Source organism: Eleutherodactylus coqui, chromosome 6 (genome assembly GCF_035609145.1).
Source record: "Eleutherodactylus coqui strain aEleCoq1 chromosome 6, aEleCoq1.hap1, whole genome shotgun sequence".
In the NCBI taxonomy this organism is placed as follows: Eukaryota; Metazoa; Chordata; class Amphibia; order Anura; family Eleutherodactylidae; genus Eleutherodactylus; species Eleutherodactylus coqui.
Genome location: NC_089842.1, coordinates 72,421,780 through 72,438,371, shown reverse-complemented (window position 1 = coordinate 72,438,371; position 16,592 = coordinate 72,421,780).

The window sequence follows — 16,592 nt, the reverse complement described above, 5'->3', positions numbered from 1 at the left end:
CAGACCCCCTTGATATGATCTAGGAAGTACAGATTGGTCTACCAGTCCGAGCTCATATTCAGGCTCGATATGGGTTCTCTTGATAGATAATACAAATGGTCTGACAGATATAGTCAAAAATTCGATAGACCCATCAGATTAAACTCAGATCTCTATCATGTGGTCTGAGGAGTAGAAATGAGTCTATCAGTGTGAGCTCAAGTTCTGGCTCAATTCGGGCTCGACGCGTTTCCCCACAAATGCGTGGTTCATCAGGAGCAGAGCCTGCATTGGGCTGTTTACTTATATATAGATACACATTTCTTTGTTGTGTGACAAATAGAAGTTGTTTTTTTCAACCACTGATATTAGACAATTTTTGCATATGATATGCAGAATTTTCGGCGGTATATGCTATTTCTCTAGTAAACCTAAAGAAAACAGAGAAGGACTAGATATCCTCTCCTTTTCCTAGGTCAGACTTAATTGGTCTTATAGCAAGTCTTTCGATTTGTGAGCAATAGACCAATGACTTGGCGCATAATAGCGATCACCTACATGAGTTATCAAGAGGTGCAAAGATCAATGATTATGTCTGTATAGCTCATAACCAATCCAAAATATATTCAGGACTGCAAATTCTGAATATTAGCTATCAAGACCAATATCTGCGCCTCCGGAAGAAATAAATTCTTCTAGGGTGACAGTCTATAATAGACGCACCGCATCCATTAACCCATAAGAGTAGATTGGATTGGATGCAAGGTCAATGATAGCATAGGTAAAAGTCAGCCTAAATAGGGTATAAATAAAGCTGATCTTTTAAGCCAGTGCTAGAGAGAATTAGATTGCGGAATGCGCCAAAGATTCTGATGCCTAATGATAATTTTCTAGAGTATCAGGGTTTTTTCTAGAGTATCAGGGTTTTTTCTAGAGTATCAGGGTTTGAAAAGAATAAAGAAAATGATAAATGAAATAAAAAAGCTCTGATGGAGCTACAGGCGCTGCATCTTTTTTATTTCATTTATCATTTTCTTTATTCTTTTCAAACCCTGATACTCTAGAAAAAACCCTGATACTCTAGAAAATTATCATTAGGCATCAGAATCTTTGGCGCATTCCGCAATCTAATTCTCTCTAGCACTGGCTTAAAAGATCAGCTTTATTTATACCCTATTTAGGCTGACTTTTACCTATGCTATCATTGACCTTGCATCCAATCCAATCTACTCTTATGGGTTAATGGATGCGGTGCGTCTATTATAGACTGTCACCCTAGAAGAATTTATTTCTTCCGGAGGTGCAGATATTGGTCTTGATAGCTAATATTCAGAATTTGCAGTCCTGAATATATTTTGGATTGGTTATGAGCTATACAGACATAATCATTGATCTTTGCACCTCTTGATAACTCATGTAGGTGATCGCTATTATGCGCCAAGTCATTGGTCTATTGCTCACAAATCGAAAGACTTGCTATAAGACCAATTAAGTCTGACCTAGGAAAAGGAGAGGATATCTAGTCCTTCTCTGTTTTCTTTAGGTTTACTAGAGAAATAGCATATACCGCCGAAAATTCTGCATATCATATGCAAAAATTGTCTAATATCAGTGGTTGAAAAAAACGACTTCTATTTGTCACACAACAAAGAAATGTGTATCTATATATAAGTAAACAGCCCAATGCAGGCTCTGCTCCTGATGAACCACGCATTTGTGGGGAAACGCGTCGAGCCCGAATTGAGCCAGAACTTGAGCTCACACTGATAGACTCATTTCTACTCCTCAGACCACATGATAGAGATCTGAGTTTAATCTGATGTGTCTATCGAATTTTTGACTATATCTGTCAGACCATTTGTATTATCTATCAAGAGAACCCATATCGAGCCTGAATATGAGCTCGGACTGGTAGACCAATCTGTACTTCCTAGATCATATCAAGGGGGTCTGAGTCCTAATCACATGGGTCTATCTATCCCTTGATCGGACTTATTCGATCACTCTCATTATACATCAAGTCTACGGGATATTCCCACTATCTATAATTCAGTGGGATCTCTTGACTATACGATTTGTTGTGTGGAAGGGGTATTGTCACATCCCTTTGTGTTTATGTTCTGTGAGTCTCTATAGCCCATTTTTGTGTTTTTTAAAAGGATCTCAATAAAAATTATTATTTTAGTCTATAACTGTGAAGGGCCTGATTGGCTGGAATCGGCACACGCGATGGGGCGGAGCTACGCGATGACGCATAGAAGGGGGCGGAGCCAGAACGCCGCTCGTGCCAGACCGAGCCGAAGGCAGAAGACCCTTCTGCGCAAGCGCGTCTAATCGGGCGATTAGACGCTGAAGTTAGACGGCATCATGGCAACGGGGACGCTAACAACGGAACAGGTAAGTGAATAACTTCTGTATGGCTCATATTTAATGCACGATGTATATTACAAAGTGCATTAATATGGCCATACAGAAGTGCTGAACCCCACTTGCTTTCACGAGACAACCCCTTTAATATTGTTGTTAAACAACTTTAAGACTAGAGATGAGCGAGCGTACTCGCTAAGGCAAACTACTCAAGCGAGTAGTGCCTTATGCAAGTACCTGCCCGCTCGTCTCTAAAGATTCGGGTGCCGGCGGGGGAGAGCGGTGAGTTGCGGGAGTAAGCAGGGAGGAGCGGGGGGGGGGGAGAGAGAGTGAGAGAGAGATCTCCCCCCCCCCGTTCCTCCCCGCTCTCACCCGCCGCTCCCCCCCCCCCCCCCCGCCGGCACCCGAATCTTTAGAAACGAGCGGGCAGGTACTCGCATAAGGCACTACTTGCTCGAGTAGTTTGCCTTAGCGAGTACGCTCGCTCATCTCTATTTAAGACCCATAAGGTTTAAGTTGCATCCCAATACAGGTGAGTTTCTTCATCCAAATTAGGATTCTAAACATTGATAAAGCCGTCATTTAAGATGTGATGAACTTGGCGGAGGTGATGGAATTTTACAAACCTCAAATAACCCTGGGATGTATTTTCAGGATTGCATCACTTCTAGTTTACTTCAGTACAAGCCTCAGAAAAGGCGACTTTCAACAACTAGCCATGGTTCTCTTATTTAATTTGTATTGTTTAGCCGTTCTATTAAAAATAGGATGATAACCCATGCCAGCATTTTTTTCCGATCATGGCCAAACTGAAACTTGAGCGTGTAACCAGAGTCTCATTCAATTTCCATGTTTTCTTAAGGAATTACAGCTGTGTAGAATTAATGCTCCATTTGTCATCATCCGATGCTGATGAACTCTAGGAGGAGCTCAGATTAGTAATTGTGACCCTCCGCAAATGGTTTCGATTTCCTCTTACCCACAATACATTCAGTTTAAGACAATGTGCTGCTCTAATTAACAGTAATTGAAAACGAAATTCTCTATTGCAGGAGCCAAGTACATCAAAGTTCCACATGCCAGGAGCAATTTGCTTTGCCTCACCTATTAGGTGAAAGAGGACTAAAAGTCCAAGGATCTGTGTGTCGGTATAGATTACGGTAAATCTGGTGTAAAAGGCAGAGAAGTTCTCTCTGTTCCTTGAGTATGCTGGAATAGGATTACTAATGTCTTCTGTGTTACTTTACCTCCTTCGAAACATTGCCCCCCATCCAATATATGTGGATGAGGTTTGTAAAAAAAATTAAAGTACTGCTTAGTATTTTTACATCTCATGCTTCTACAAAATTTTTATTGATTTGCACCATTGATTTCACCCTAAGGCCTTAGTCACACGGGCGTTTTTTCCCGCGATTTGCGGATCGCATGACGGATGCGCATCTGCAAATCGCGTGACTGGGGCCGAAAAATCGCCCCAAAAAACTGCTCCTAGCCGCGTTTCAATAGAAACGGGCCGGAGCTGTCCAGCACATTGAATTCAATGGAGGCGGCAATACAGCCGGCTCCATTGAGAGCAATTGGCTGCGGGCGATCTCACGATGAATTTTCGGGAAGGGCTTAAAAATATAAGCCCTTCCCGGAAATTCATCCAGAAATGTGTAAAAACAAAAAAAATATATATACTCACCTGGTCCCGGCAGACGGAGTTCAGCGCGGCCGGCCGGCAGTTCTCCTGAACTGCTCTGAGTAGTATTCAGCAGCCGGGGATTTAAAATCCCCGCCTGCTGAATGAGCTGCCTCTGATTGGTCACAGCCTCACCAATCAGAGGCAGCTCTCACTCACACCCATTCATGAATTCATGAATGGGTGAGTGAGTGCTGCCCCTGATTGGTCCCTGCGCTGAGCCAATCAGAGGCAGCACTCACTCACTCATGAACTCCATCTGCCGGGACCAGGTGAGTATATATATTTTTTTTGTTTTTACACATTTCTGGATGAATTTCCGGGAAGGGCTTATATTTTTAAGCCCTTCCCGAAAATTCATTGTGCGATCGCCGGCAGCCCATTGCTTTCAATGGAGCTGGCTGTATTGCCGGCTCCATTGAATTCAATGGGCAAACATCGTTCTTCTCTGCCACAGCTGTTACAGCTGTGGCAGAGGAGAATGATTTGTCTACTATATGTTCTCAATGGGGTCGGCACTGCTGCCGCCGGCCCCATTGAGCGCATATAGAGAAGAGAACAGGAATCGCAGATCGCAGATAGGTGCGATTTGCGATTTCTGTTCTATAATTTATCTGGCGAGCGCATAAAAAACGCTCATGTGTCCAATACCATTGCAAAGCAATGGTTTTATAAAATCGCCGGACGCATGCGCATGCGCAAATCGCGCGAAAAAACGCCCGTCTGAGTGAGCCCTCAGAGTGAAATCAGTAGCAAATCCACAGCAAAATGTAACATATGCAAATGTGTTGCAGTCTTGTTGCAGAAGTCACAGAAAAATCAGCACTGGAATATGGACTGCATGTCTGGACCAAATCCCCCCACACACATACACAAAAGAGAAAAGACGCCTGAACCCGCTGATTTTCGTAGGACTGGCCAACTATATTGTGTAAGTGGTCTTTCGACTTCCTCCAAATAGATGATGTTGGGAGAAAGAAGAATTGGGCAAGTTAAATTTTAATGCCTGATCCTTTTTTTCTTAGGAGAGCTAGTTCATCACCAGAGGCGTCTGGCAGCAGCTAACTCACCTCTTCCCCGTTGATAGCACATGAACCACACCAAACATGTCTAAGTAAGAGGAAGAGGGCTGACAAATATAGCTGTCAGATGAACAAGCGTTCAGCCAGGATCAACGTCAGCACCTGTCATACCCCAGCAGATAATGGGGCCCACTAAGACTGGGGGGGCCTCACTCCGCTAGGTGACCATAGATAGGTCACAGGGGGGCCCGGTCTGCTGGGTCAGGTACAGCAGTTGGGTCCTCCAATTTTAATTTGAAGCTTTTTAAAGTAAAAAAAAGAAAAAGCACATCCCTCCTCAATCACTCCCAGGCAGCAGTAATGGGCGCGCTGTCTCCTGCTCACGTCCGCGATAATAATCTTTATTTGTATAGCGCCAACATATTCCGCAGCGCTTACAAAGACAGGGTGATGCAGAAAGACAAAATACAAAAATTACAGAACCACGGTTATATAGTAATCAATTGATGGAAACAATAGGGGTGAGGGTCCTGCTCCAACGAGCTTACATACTACAAGTAATGGGGTGATACAGAAGGTAAAGGGGCTGGAGATGTGCACGGTATGGCGAGGTGGAGAGTGAGGGGTGATATACACATAGACAATGGTCAGGCATTTAGCCGTGTGACGGCAGAAACAGTATGACTGCAGGAGCAGTTTATGACGGCTAGCAGGGATTGCAGTCAGTAGGTCAGGGAGCATGTTATCAGGCGGCATACAGAGGAGTTTGTTTAGGGAATGTGGTATGCCTCCCTGAAGAGGTGCGTTTTTAGAGCACGCCTGAAGTTCTGCGAGACCTGGATTGCTCTGGTAGCCTTTGGTAGTGCATTCCAGAGGATCGGTGCTGCTCCGATAAGCAGTTATGTGACAAACACATGATCACTGTAGTCAGTTCCTGTCACTTGTTTGTCATATGACCACACAACGCGGAAGTGAACAGGAAGTAATGCACCAATTACAGCTTCTCATTAGCGCAGAGTTTGAATAGTCAAAAAACTCCAAAAGAACACTGCTTCATGTGCTAATAAGCTCCATAGTGGCGAGTGTATTAGTGCATGCGCCCATGTGTTTTTGTCCTAAATATCCTTCTGGTCCAGTGCCACTGCTTATGGTCCCAGAAGGTCCAGTAACTATCATAGGCCACCTCACCATTCATAAGATCGGCAGTTACTGGCTTTACCGGTCACTTGCCACGCATTCAGACATGATGGCTGAGGCCAGTGATTGGCTGCAACGATCATGTGAATGATGGACTGTTCTCTGAACACTACAGGACCTTCCAAGACAGAGAATATTCTACTGGGAAAGGGAGGGGAGAAAGGACGTTCTTTGTTAAAGAGTGGGGGGCGGTGGTGTGAACGGCCCCGGGCCTTTGGTCCCCTTAATCCACCGCTGTCTATCATGAACCTGTGCAAACAATCTACCAGATTCCCAGCAGTGTGGCCTGATTGAATTATCACAAGATATCAGAAAGGTAAAGACAAGTTGGCAGCGCTGCACCGGGAAGCACTGCTCGGATTATGGACAAAGCAGAGCAAATCCTCTTTCAGATAAGTGATTACAGGTATTTGTATACAGACTGTTCATTTGTACCCTAGAACCACGTGAATTAGCATGGGAGCTATTGTTCTCGCAGGGGAATGTAAACCAGGACCGACACGCTGATCTTTATATGAAAAGAAAAGTAATATAACAATATATAATATGATGAGAAAAGGAAATATTGTGCAACAATGTAACGCCGTGTGAAGATCTCCTGCTGTTTAATTTGGACTGGGCTGTATGTGAAATTACAATTGTTGACTCAACAGCGAAGATGTGAAATCAGAATTAAATATTTATGCAAGTTGATCTTTCTAGTGAGTCTTTTCAGATTAACCGCAGTGCCTAAAAGACATGAGGAAGACGAAGGCAAAGAAAGGAGGGGTATTTACAACCATGGCTCGCTAGAGTCTGTCATGGTCATCTATTAAACACAATACTCCCGTATTGCTTATGGATGCATCTCTTTTTTATATAAACTCATCCAATTTAGGGACAATGTAAAAAATGATTGTATAGAATCCTGCTGTAATCAGCTATCATTGTCTGATTTGGACAAAAGTCATCAATCTTAGTGTGCCAGCCCCGTAAGTTTACTTGAGGTCTTGTGAAACGGTAACACTTCAAATTCTCATACAACTGTTGGTGATATTAATGTTGCTTTTTAGGTCAAGTTCTCTCATTTTAGGTAAAATTTCAACATATGGTTATTGATCCCTTATTATGACTAGAAGGGATGTATCATGACTAGAGATGAGCGAACGTGTTCTTCCGAGCTTGATATTCGTGCGAATATTAGGGTGTTCGGGATGTTCGTTATTCGTAATGAACACCATGCGGTGTTCTGGTTATTTTCACTTCCTTCCCTGAGACGTTAGCGCGCTTTTCTGGCCAATTGAAAGACAGGGAAGGCATTACAACTTCCCCCTGTGACGTTCAAGCCCCATACCACCCCCCTGCTGTGAGTGGCTGGGGAGATCAGGTGTCACCCGAACATAAAAGTCGGCCCCTCCCGCGGTTCGCCTCAGATGCCGTGTGAGTTAATGAGGGACAGTGCTGTTTGTACCGGAGCTGCTGTAGGGAAAGAATTGGTAGTTAGTGTAGGCTTCAAGACCCCCCAAAGGTCCTTATTAAGGCCACTGATAGCTGTGTGTTGGCTGCTGTTAGCAGTGGCAATTTTTTTTTTCTCAAAATCGCCTCTGCAGACCGTTGCACCCGGCATTAGGGACAGAAGTGCTGCATAGGCAGGGAGAGTGTTAGGAGTGAGTGTAGCCTTCAAGAACCTCAACGGTCCTTTCTAGGGCCATATTTATCCGTGTGCAGTACTGTCCAGGCTGCTGTTAGCTGTGCTGCATTTTTTTTTGCTTCTCAAAATCGCTTCTGCAGAGCATTGCACCCTCCATTGATACTGCAGGGAAAGAATTGTATAGGCAGGGCCACAACACAGTTATTATTCATAGAATATACGCAGTGCTGCCTTTTGCTTGTAAAACAAGTGAAAATAATTCTATTTGTCCTGCCTCTGTCTGTCCTAAGGGCGGTGGACACGTGTCGGCTGCGTGTGACACCTTTAAAAATCATACGCACCCAGCTACGTTTTACTCCTGGCTTCGCCATTTGCTTTCCTTAATTGGGAAAAAAAATACCTGCTCTGCCACAGTTAATAACTCTGCTACCCTCACGTTCTGTGACACATTAGCAGGGACACAGCACAGTTATTAAACTTCTCATGTTCATAGAATATACGCAGTGCTGCCTTTTGGTGCCAAAAAACGGAAAATAATTCTATTTGTCCGGCCTCTGTCCGTCCTAAGGGCGGTGGACACGTGTCGGCTGCGTGTGACACCTTTAAAAATCATACGCACCCAGCTACGTTTTACTCCTGGCTTCGCCATTTGCTTTCCTTAATTGGGAAAAAAAATACCTGCTCTGCCACAGTTAATAACTCTGCTACCCTCACGTTCTGTGACACATTAGCAGGGACACAGCACAGTTATTAAACTTCTCATGTTCATAGAATATACGCAGTGCTGCCTTTTGGTGCCAAAAAACGGAAAATAATTCTATTTGTCCGGCCTCTGTCCGTCCTAAGGGCGGTGGACACGTGTCGGCTGCGTGTGACACCTTTAAAAATCATACGCACCCAGCTACGTTTTACTCCTGGCTTCGCCATTTGCTTTCCTTAATTGGGAAAAAAAATACCTGCTCTGCCACAGTTAATAACTCTGCTACCCTCACGTTCTGTGACACATTAGCAGGGACACAGCACAGTTATTAAACTTCTCATGTTCATAGAATATACGCAGTGCTGCCTTTTGGTGCCAAAAAACGGAAAATAATTCTATTTGTCCGGCCTCTGTCCGTCCTAAGGGCGGTGGACACGTGTCGGCTGCGTGTGACACCTTTAAAAATCATACGCACCCAGCTACGTTTTACTCCTGGCTTCGCCATTTGCTTTCCTTAATTGGGAAAAAAAATACCTGCTCTGCCACAGTTAATAACTCTGCTACCCTCACGTTCTGTGACACATTAGCAGGGACACAGCACAGTTATTAAACTTCTCATGTTCATAGAATATACGCAGTGCTGCCTTTTGGTGCCAAAAAACGGAAAATAATTCTATTTGTCCGGCCTCTGTCCGTCCTAAGGGCGGTGGACACGTGTCGGCTGCGTGTGACACCTTTAAAAATCATACGCACCCAGCTACGTTTTACTCCTGGCTTCGCCATTTGCTTTCCTTAATTGGGAAAAAAAATACCTGCTCTGCCACAGTTAATAACTCTGCTACCCTCACGTTCTGTGACACATTAGCAGGAAAACAGCACAGTTATTAAACTTAGATTATTCATTCACTAAAGGCAGTGGGGCCTTTCGTTTTCAAAAAAGGGAAAAAATTATATTTGGCCTGCAGTCTTGCGCCAATTTATTTCCTGCCTGTGAAATCAAATCACTGGTAATACAGCATGCTGAGGGGTAGGGGTAGGCCTAGAGGACGTGGACGCGGCCGAGGACGTGGAGGGCCAAGTCAGGGTGTGGGCACAGGCCAAGCTCCTGATCCAGGTGTGTCGCAGCCGACTGCTGCGCGATTAGGAGAGAGGCACGTTTCTGGCGTCCCCACATTCATCGCCCAATTAATGGGTCCACGCAGGAGACGGTTATTAGAAAATGAGCAGTGTGAGCAGGTCCTGTCCTGGATGGCAGAAAGTGCTTCGAGCAACCTATCGTCTACCCGCAGTTCTGCGCCGTCCACTGCTGCCAATCCGAATCCTCTGTCTGCTGCTCCTCCTTCCTCCCAGCCTCCTCACTCCACTACAATAACACCTGCTCAGGAGCGGGAGCACTCCCAGGAACTGTTCTCGGGCCCCTGCTTAGATTGGGCAGCAGCGGTTCCTCTCCCATCAGAGGAGTTTATCGTCACTGATGCCCAACCATTCGAAAGTTCCCGGGGTCCGGGGGAAGAGGCTGGGGACTTCCGCCAACTGTCTCAATAACTTTCTGTGGGTGAGGAGGACGATGACGATCAGACACAGTTGTCTTGCAGTGAGGTAGTAGTAAGGGCAGTAAGTCCGAGGGAGCAGCGCACAGAGGATTCGGAGGAAGAGCAGCAGGACGATGAGGTGACTGACCCCACCTGGTGTGCAACGCTTACTCAGGAGGACAGGTCTTCAGAGGGGGAGTCAAGGGCATCAGCAGGGCAGGTTGCAAGAGGCAGTGCGGTGGCCAGGGGTAGAGGCAGGGCCAGACCGAATAATCCACCAACTGTTTCCCAAAGCGCCCCCTCGCGCCATGCCACCCTGCAGAGGCCGAGGTGCTCTAAGGTCTGGCAGTTTTTCACAGAGACGCCTGACGACCGACGAACAGTGGTGTGCAACCTTTGTCGCGCAAAGCTCAGCCGGGGAGCCAACACCAACAGCCTCACCACCACCACCATGCGCAGACATATGATGGCCAAGCACCCCGCAAGGTGGGACGAAGGCCGTTCAGCGCCTCCGGTTTGCACCCCTGCCTCTCCCCCTGTGCCCCAACCTGCCACTGAGATGCAACCCCCCTCTCAGGACACAGGCACTACCGTCTCCTGGCCTGCACCCACACCCTCACCTCCGCTGTCCTCGTCCCCATCCAGCAGTGTAGTTCAGCGCACCGTCCAGCCGTCGCTTGCGCAACTGTTGGAGCGCAAGCGCAAGTACGCCGCCACGCACCCGCACGCTCAAACGTTAACCGTCCGCATAGCAAAATTCATCAGCCTTGAGATGCTGCCGTATAGGGTTGTGGAAACGGAGTCCTTCAAAAGTATCATGGAGGCGGCGGCCCCGCGCTACTCAGTTCCCAGTCGCCACTACTTTTCCCGATGTGCCGTCCCAGCCCTGCACGACCACGTCTCCCGCAACATTGTACGCGCCCTCACCAACGCGGTTACTGCCACGGTCCACTTAACTACGGACACGTGGACAAGCACAGGCGGGCAGGGCCACTACATCTCCCTGACGGCACATTGGGTGAATTTAGTGGAGGCTGGGACAGAGTCAGAGCCTGGGACCGCTCACGTCCTACCCACCCCCAGAATTGCGGGCCCCAGCTCGGTGGTGGTATCTGCGGAGGTGTATGCTTCCTCCACTAAAGCACCCTCCTCCTCCTCCTCCTCTGTCTCGCAATCAAGATGTGTTAGCAGCAGCATGTCGCCAGCAGTCGGTGTCGCGCGGTGTGGCAGCACAGCGGTGGGCAAGCGTCAGCAGGCCGTGCTGAAACTACTCAGCTTAGGCGATAAGAGGCACACGGCCCACGAACTGCTGCAGGGTCTGACACAGCAGACCGACCGCTGGCTTGCGCCGCTGAGCCTCCAACCGGGCATGGTCGTGTGTGACAACGGCCGTAACCTGGTGGCGGCTCTGCAGCTCGGCAGCCTCACGCACGTGCCATGCCTGGCCCACGTCTTTAATTTGGTGGTTCAGCGCTTTCTGAAAAGCTACCCACGCTTGTCAGACCTGCTCGTAAAGGCGCGCCGGCTCTGTGCACATTTTCGCAAGTCCCACACGGACGCTGCCACCCTGCGCACCCTGCAACATCACTTTAAGCTGCCAGTGCACCGACTGCTGTGCGACGTGCCCACACGGTGGAACTCTACGCTCCACATGTTGGCCAGGCTCTATGAACAACGTAGAGCTATAGTCGAATACTAACTCCAACATGGGCGGCGCAGTGGGAGTCAGCCTCCTCAATTCCTTTCAGAAGAGTGGGCCTGGTTGGCAGACATCTGCCATGTCCTTGGTAATTTTGAGGAGTCTACCCAGGTGGTGAGCGGCGATGCTACAATCATTAGCGTCACCATTCCTCTGCTATGCATCTTGAGAAATTCCCTGCAAACCATAAAGGCAGCTGCTTTGCGCTCGGAAACGGGGCGGGGGAAGACAGTATGCCGCTGGATAGTCAGGGCACCCTCCTGTCTATTTCTCAGCGCGTACAGGAGGAGGAGGAGCATGAGGAGGATGAGGAGGAGGGGGAAGAGACAGCTTGGGCCGCTGCTGACGGTACACCGGCTGATTGCCTGTCATCCTTTCAGCGTGTATGGCCTGAGGAGGAGGAGGAGGAGGAGGATCCTGAAAGTGATCTTCCTAGTGACGACAGCCATGTGTTGCGTACAGGTACCCTGGCACACATGGCTGACTTCATGTTAGGATGCCTTTCTCGTGACCCTCGCGTTGCACGCATTCTGGCCACGACGGATTACTGGGTGTACACACTGCTCGATCCACGGTATAAGGAGAACCTGCCCACTCTGATTCCCGAAGAGGAAAAGGGTTCGAGAGTGTTGCTATACCACAGGACCCTTGCGGACAAGCTGATGGTAAAATTCCCAGCCGACAGCGCTAGTGGCAGAAGGTGCAGTACCGAGGGCAAGGTAGCAGGGGATGTGCGTAGATCGAGCAGCATGTACATCCCAGGCAGTGCAACAGTCTTTAAGGGCCTGGCCAGCTTTATGGCTCCCCACCAAGACTGTGTCACCGCTCTCCAGTCACGGCTGAGTCGGCGGGAGCACTGTAAAAGGATGGTGAGGGAGTACGTAGCCGATCGCACGACCATCCTTGGTGACGCCTCTGCCCCCTACAACTACTGGGTGTCGAAGCTGGACACGTGGCCTGAACTAGCGCTGTATGCCCTGGAGGTGCTTGCTTGTCCTGCGGCTAGCGTCTTGTCGGAGAGGGTGTTTAGTGCGGCTGGGGGAATCATCACAGATAAGCGTAGCCGCTTGTCAACCGACAGTGCCGACAGGCTAACACTCATCAAGATGAACAAAGGCTGGATTTCGCCAGACTTCTGTTCTCCACCAGCGGACAGCAGCGATACGTAAGCAATACGTAGGCTGCACCCGCGGATGGAAGCTACGTTCTCTCTCACCATCCAAAACGGGGACATTTCTGCTTCATCAATCTGTGTCTAATATTCCTCCTCCTCCTCCTGCTCCTCCTCCTGAAACCTCACGTAATCACGCTGAACGGGCAATTTTTCTTAGGGCCACAAGGCTCACTCAAATAATTTTTCTGAACAATTTTTATAAGTTTCAATGCGCTTAAAAGCGTTGGAACTTTAACTTGAACCAATTTTTCGTTACACTGGGCTGCCTCCAGGCCTAGTTACCACTTAAGCCACATTAACCAAAGCGGTTAATGGGTTTCACCTGCCCTCTTGGCTGGCCATGGCCAATTTTTGGGATGTACATTAGTACTGTTGATACAGCAATTTTTGTGGGCCCTCGCCTACAGTGTAATCAAATTAATTTTTAGGCCACCTGCATTACAGCTGACGTTACCTCAGCTGTGTTGGGCAATGCAATGGGATATTTTTATGTACCGCCGGTGGGTTCCAGGGAGCCACCCATGCTGTAGGTGCACACGGAGTTTTTAATACATCTGTACACTTCTAAAGAACCCCAGTCTGATTGGGGCATGCAATGTGGGCCGAAGCCCACCTGTATTACGCACGACATTACTACCTCAGCTGTGTTGGGCAATGCAATGGGATATTTCTATGTACCGCCGGTGGCTTCCTGGCACCCACCCAGGCAGTGGGTCCACAGGGAGTTTAACCTACATGTGTCCACTTGTAAAGAACCCCGGTCAGACTGGGGCATGCAGTGTGGGCCGAAGCCCACCTGTATTACGCACGACATTACTACCTCAGCTGTGTTGGGCAATGCAATGGGATATTTCTATGTACCGCCGGTGGCTTCCTGGCACCCACCCATGCTGTGGGTCCACAGGGAATTATAAATGCATCTGTTTCCACTTATAAAGAAACCCAGTCTGACTGGGGCATGCAGTGTGGGCCGAAACCCACCTGCATTAACCCTTTCCAGTCCACTGTGTGACCTGTGAAGACATTAGGGTTTAAGGCTGTACAGCTCCGTTGTTGGTAGACGTCCGTCGGGGTTCTCTTACTGTATATTGCCAGCCTCTCTGCTGTCGGAGCCTATCCTACGTGTCAGCTCATGCAGTACTGGCTTTAGCCAGCATATAGCGCCGTTGTATAACGGCAGAAAAAGAGTAAGCCCCCTAGGAAAACCATATACAAATTGGATTGGAAAGGGTTAAGCACAACATTACTACCTCAGCTGTGTTGGGCAATGCAATGGGATATTTCTATGTACCGCCGGTGGCTTCCTGGCACCCACCCATGCTGTAGGTGCACACGGAGTTTTTACTACATCTGTACACTTATAAAGAACCCCAGTCAGACTGGGGCATGCAGTGTGGGCCGAAGCCCACCTGCATTAAGCACGACATTACTACCTCAGCTGTGTTGGGCAATGCAAGGGGATATTTCTGTGTACCGCCGGTGGGTTCCAGGGAGCCACCCATGCTGTGGGTCGACAGGGACTTCACAATAGGGAGTTGTACCTGCCTGTGTCTATGAATTAAAAAGCCCGGTCTGACTGGGGCATGCAGACACCTTGACAGAATGAATAGTGTGTGGCACATAGGTTCCCCATTGCTATGCCCACGTGTGCAGCTCCTGATGGCGGTGGCACAGGATTCTATTTCTCATTGCTTCTGTACAGCATTGTGGGCTATCGCTCCGCCACTTTTAAAGAGGGTCGCTGCCTAGCCGTGCCAACCTCTGCAGTGTGTGCCTGCGGTCCCTCGTCATGGCAGACGCAATTCTAAATAGACATGAGCGTGGTGTGGCATGAGGGCAGCTGAAGGCTGCCCAGGGACACTTTGGTGTGCGCTGTGGGGGGGAGGGGGTGCGGTTGGGCAGCATGTAACCCAGGAGAAGTGTCAGTGGAGTGTCATGCAGGCAGTGATTGTGCTTTGTTGGAGGTAGTGTGGTGCTTAGCAAAGGTATGCCATGCTAATGAGGGCTTTTCAGAAGTAAAAGTTGTTGGGAAGGGGGGGGGGGGGCACTCTTGCCGGTATTGTGGCTTAATAGTGGGACCTGTGAACTTGAGATGCAGCCCAACATGTAGCCCCTCGCCTGCCCTATCCGTTTCTGTGTCATTCCCATCACTTTCTTGAATTGCCCAGATTTTCACACATGAAAACCTTAGCGAGCATCGGCGAAATACAAAAATGCTCGGGTCGCCCATTGACTTCAATGGGGTTCGTTGTTCGAAACGAACCCTCGAGCATCGCGGGAAGTTCGTTCCGAATAACGAACACCCGAACATTTTGGTGTTCGCTCATCTCTAATCATGACAGGTTTTAAAGGGCTGAACTCTCTGTATGACAGGTAAAGCCAGTCACAATACAACTTGGGCATCTTCTGTGTATAATTATATATGTACAGCTGGTATAAGTTATACATCTTCCTGTTTAGAGTGATTAAGGAGCATGCTGGTATAACCTGAGTATCTCCTGTATATAATTATATATGTACAGCTGGTATAAGTTATACATCTCATGTATATAGTGAAATTGACCATACGGGTATACACTGGGTATCTCCTGTATGTAATTATATATAATTTATGTACAGCTGGTATTAGTTATATATCTCCTGTATATAGGGTTGTAGACCATGCTAGTATAACCTGGTTATCTCGTGTATATAATTATACAGCTGGTATAATATATATGTCTCCCTGTATATATAGTGATATGGAACATGCTGGCATAACATGGGTATTTCAATATGATGAATCACAAATGCAGTCTCTCAGTGGTAGGGAGGATCACGTGCCGAGGGAGTCTGCAGCATGTAATTGGCTGCTGGCTCCCTGGGTAATGGCCCACACCTGAGTGCTACCCACAGCCGTCCTGCAGGCCGCAACAGTGATGACGTTTGCTAAGAGGCTGGGTCACAATTGTGACCCCTGCAACCCCTAGCAGTACGCCGGTGTTCCCACTCCCATCTCAAAGACTTTTTTTTTAGTTGCTCCAGTTTTCTGGAATGAACTACCCCAGATAATCAGGTTAACCACCAATACCCACACTTTTAAGCATGTCATAAAAACATATCTCTTCAGGGAAATTTGTCACCTCTAACTTTTCTACATCTACCCCTCTTGTACATTCTCCCTCAGAACCTAATCCAGCAGTATTTCCCATACCCCATATACCCATATATCTTAATGCACCTCATATTTGTACATACACATATACCATCTTGTGAACGGCTCATAGAGCGATATGTAATCTCTGGTTTTGGCTCTACATATTCTCTCTGATTTGTTAGATGCCGCAGAATATGATGGTGCTACACAAATAAAGATCATTATTACTATGCCTATATAAATGTAGATATAAAATCCCCAAAATGCCCAAATTCATTCTCTCACCAAACATATTTCATATGGCCATGCTAGCAGTTCTTAGTAGAATCTCAATTTTATTTTCTCTACATCTCTACTTGACCAACAAGATGAGTGAATATTTGCTCTTCAGACGATTTGCCTATAATACAGATATATAAGACAATGGAGGCTGAAATACGTGCCCGTACTATTATTTCAGCCACTGTCACCT